This window comes from Halyomorpha halys, unplaced genomic scaffold (assembly GCF_000696795.3).
Source record: "Halyomorpha halys isolate HHAL.00 unplaced genomic scaffold, Hhal_1.1 Scaffold5.1, whole genome shotgun sequence".
NCBI lineage: Eukaryota > Metazoa > Arthropoda > Insecta > Hemiptera > Pentatomidae > Halyomorpha > Halyomorpha halys.
In genome coordinates this window covers 755,155-760,135 of record NW_027106871.1, presented here as the reverse complement: position 1 = coordinate 760,135, position 4,981 = coordinate 755,155, and positions in this window count along the sequence as shown.

Below are 4,981 nucleotides of genomic sequence, written 5' to 3'. Positions count from 1 at the left end.
TCATTAACCGGTTCCCACCGATGACACGCTAATATTCGTGACAATTGACTTCTATTTCTAAATTAACAAAATGCCGGCAAGATAATTCGATAGAGGTATATTATTTGTGATCGATAGAACATATTCTGAGCAACCGAAAAGATTTCGCCACCTCCCTCCTTATTGGTCTATAGATTACTAATAATCTTACGGTAATGTGTTGTTCAGGTTCGACTATCGATTGAAATTCCAACGAGAGGATTAAAACGTTTTTCGTCTGTCAGTAGGTGGAAACGAATTACTGTAACATGAGACAATATGGCAACACAAAGAGTTTATAGGTAATGATTAAAGGACTTGAGTTTTGAATCATTAATAAGTTTGATATACAAAGAGGTCATGTTATCGATCCAAAAATCGATTACAAGTAATTAGGGGCTTAAGTTACATCATTACAGGCTGTAGAAGAGTGTCAAACAAAGTAGCCCAATATAGACTTAAAGAGAGTGGATGGTCGGTTCTGACCCATTTACACTGAATTTTTTATGTCTAAGTTGAAAGAAAAAAACTCTTATCCAATAGTTTTATCCAATATGTCCTTGGACAATATGGAGCAGAAGAAAAAAAATAAAACACCCTGGTTTTATACCTTGAGTTGTAAAAATAATATCTGCATGGGATATGTTTTCTAGTGTACATTAAGTAAAATACAATCGTTAAATTTGGAAAATGTTTAAATTGTAAAGTAAACTAGCCCCATAGATTTTTCCAAACAAAAATGGTGGGTAATTTTGATTCAGCCCGCAAAAACACTTTATGCTTAAAATAAAATTTATTATTCGAATAAGTAAGTAAATTTTTAAAAAACTTGGCAGATTTTGATTCAGTGTCCCAAAAAATCTTTATGTTAGAAATATCGTTAAAACAAAATTAATTTTTTATTACTGTCCATACTTTTTATTTGAAGTTCCGAGAAGAACTGTGTTCTTCTGTTTTGACTGGTGTGATTCTGCGTGGTTAAGTTATCCGCAAAAAATTAGATTTTATTTTTATTTTTATTTTTAAGCAACAAGAAACTCCCATGTTTAGCAATTAGAAACGAGACGAAGAATGTCTAAAACAAACAAATTTTTTTTTTTTTTAATATTTATTTATTGCTATTTACAACTGTACATTATAATGCATTTAGTAAATCTGATGTAAGTTAAATTGGAGTGTTACAGACGTGTAGAGAAACTACCCATTGGTAGCGCTCTAATAACATTTTACATTAGCTCGTCTCGTGGTCATCTTCCTAATGAATTAAAAACGGTAAAAGAGCTTCAAACTAAACCGTATTTTCATAGCTTAAAAATTTTGAACCCCTCAATAATATATATAATATTTTAAACAGAGATGAACAGAACCAAATAAATGTATAAATTTGTCGATAAGACAAAGTCTTTTATGATGAAATACTGTAGTTCACATTATTTTAAGAATTACTAACAACCCTTTTTCCATTTACCATATTTGTATTACTACCACCATTTTAAAACTTTAACCTACCATTATCTTTAAGTTTAATCGTATTTGTCTAAAATACTGCTTTTAGTAGAAATTGGGGTGCTTCACATTCACACAGAATCAAACGTATTCGTCTATTAGTCCGTCTTTAGAGGAATAATACAAGCTTAATAAAGGACAAATAGAATAACGTTTTATTATGGTTGTCATTTTATAATTAGCATATAAATAATGCTAAAATTTTCGCCTAAAGTTCAAACTCTATTTTTTTTTTCGTGAAACTTTTCAAAATTTAAGTAAACAAAATTGTCTCCATTTTACGCCTGTACTATGTTTCGCTAAGACCAACCACTAAGCCATAAAAGTTGATTTAAGAAATACCACTTTTCGGTTATATCATGATTTTTTTTAAAAAACAAGGTTATCGGAAAGATATCTCCTAGGAAACCTCAAATTCGTTTGCAGATAATGGAGGGAGGGGGAGAACAAATGACGACCATGAAAAAACATTAACCGATTTTTGTCTTAGTTTGACTGGACTAGGGCCTTACCAGAAAAAAATTATTGAAGTTCATCAATGTTTCTATTTATTTTTTGAGGTTTGACCCCAAATTTCATGTTTTCCATCATGCTAGTTGGTGGCTTTCAACGAAAATAGAAAATAAAAATCCAAAATGTAATTATTTTCAGAATTTTGCTTGTTCCTCGAAAACAAAGCATTTTTCGAAGATTCTACACATAATAAAAATTAAAACCGTAATCAACTCTTACGAAATGCATATTTAAAATTTCATTTTCGACCTTTCTGTCGTTAAAGTTCAGTTAAGAAAGGCCACTTTCGCTTATTAGTGAAAAACTCCCTCCTTCCTACTATCTGAATGTGCACCAGTATCAACCTTTTCTGCAAAGGGACGAAACAGCCTTGCGGGTTGAGACGTAGCGTCCCAAGGGTTTGGTTCAGGAACGTTGTGGGTTCAATTCCCATCTAGGACAGTTAATAGTTATCTGTCGGTAGTCCTGACTAGTTAGTACGCATCATCAACTTTAATATAGATGCCAGGTGTTGACAAAAAGAACCAATAGGCCCATTTGCATGACTAGATCCCTCGATCAAATACCAATACCAGTACGAGTACAAACTCTTCTACACATGTCAGGTATGCCTAGAAGCCGAACAGTTTGATGGAAGTTTTGTCGCTTTTTTTTTTTTTAAACAAAAATGCTTTCCTTCTTGAACGATCTCTTGCGCCCTCGTAAGCTAGAGGAAGGTAAAATATAATAGTAAATGAGAGATGGTCTGGGTGCGGTCAAACAAAAACTAAAATTGTTTATCACTATTTTTATTATATGGGTGTTTAGAATGAAATTTAGTCTTATTTATTTTTTTATGGATTATATATCTTCGAAAAATAATCAGTTTTCGAGTTATAAGGGAACCGCATTTATGGAACTTTTTTGGTGAATTGGGTCCTTATTACAGAGCACTTAGCGGTTTATTATAGAATCTTACAGACATAAAATGTAGAATATTTAGTTTACTGTAGTTTTATAAATAAATATTTTCTCGAACAAACATAAAGTATTCGATATATAGAATAGAGAAGGAACACAACAAATGCCAAAATATTTATGTTTTGTGAAGAAAAACAAAGATTACTGGAAAAAAATCTGTTAGTAAACTTCAGATTTGTGTTCAGCGACCAAAAATAAAGTGTAAATGTAAAAAATTACGGCTACACCAAAAAATACGACAGGTAAGAGACCTCTTAAAACATCTATTAAATTTAGAAAACTATTTCATCATTGACTTGTACTGTTCTAAAATGAATGAGTTTCACACTTGACATAAAAATACTGTTCGTTTCTGTAACAGTGAACAATCGATCACGATGCATAATTTATCAGCTATTTCATAACAAATAGGATAGTATATATACTCTCGTATGTCTGCATTTTTTTTAGTTGTCGATTTTTCAAGAGCTTCTTTGGCTATTAGAGCAGATTGGCTATTGTAAAATTATATTTATACACCTAAGTTGAAGGTATATATTTAACTCAATTAATTGAAGATATTGCGATGTGATAAAGTTCTGACTTTTAGTACATCATTATTTACAGACCGAAAGCAAGTTTTTTCGTTCCTTTATTATAAAGCATTTGGAAAAAAAAAAATCATGAAGAAAGATAATTGTATTAAGAAATTGATTGTTAAGTTGTCAGATCTGTATTGTGATACATATTAAGACAAGCATTTATTAGATATTATAATTATAATAGATAGTAATAGTAATAAATATAGTAATAGTAATAGTAGATGTAGTATAGTAATAGTGGATATAGTAATAGTAATAGATATTATAATTATAATTGTAATAGATGGTAAATGAGATGTAAATATTTGATATCAAGTAGTCAGATCTGTATTGTGATACATATTAAGACATTTATTTATATAACAGTATTAAAACGAGAATCCGGCGTGATCCTGTCTGTTTATAAACCAAAAGTGGCTCTTTAAAGATCGATTTTACGTTTTTTGGGGGGATTTTCTCCAAATTGGTCAAACGATTTTGATTAAACTCTGTAAATCAATATGCAATTAAGTGATATTTAATATCAGAAAGGTTTTATTCTCATTGAAATAGTCTAACAGGGCTTAAATGAGGAATTTTGAAAAAAATCTCTCATTTGCAACAATAATAAACAGTGGATAAATAAAAAATATTAAAGAAATTCATCCATTCTTTAATATTTTTAACTAACGGAGAAAAAAGGAAAAATAGAACCAAAAGTTGGAACTGGAAAAAGCCGAGACCGCCTAACTTTCATTTCTTAAACCGATTTATTCTTGACAGAAACAATATTGAAATCCTAAAATTCAAATAAGAATTGTTATAATTAGTTTATGTTGTGCGATGCACGTACCACACACGATTTTTTTAATATAAAATTATTTATAACAATATTAATTATATTAATAATAGTATATCCTTGAGGTTAATCAATCATAACTCTTTATTTTTTTTTTGTGATCCCTCTAAAACGGAAATAGACATGAATAAGTAAATGCATTATGTGAAGGTAAAACATAATTCTAATAGAGTACTACCTTTGAAGGTCTTAGTGAAATACTCATATGTTTATTGAGATGCTCGTTCTGTTGAAACTCTGACTTTAATATCTAGAGGTGAGGGGCCTCCGCGAGATGATTAGTTGTGAACAGATAGATAATTAAATAAACAAAGTAAAACATAGTAATAAGAGAGAAGAAAGAAATGAAAGAGGATGAGGGAGGAGGGTGTTAAAAGAAAGGACTTAAGGAAGGGTAATGTTGATAGGATTTCTAGGGCCTTTCCTGCCCTCCCACCTCGCAGGAAGGGGGGTGGAGTGAGTTGGCGGAATAGAGGGTTAAAGGAAGCAGGAAGTTTTTCAAAGAATATAATATGTCTTATTGTGGTGAGTTATTGTACTGTTTCCAGTTGTAGTTCGTTGTGGA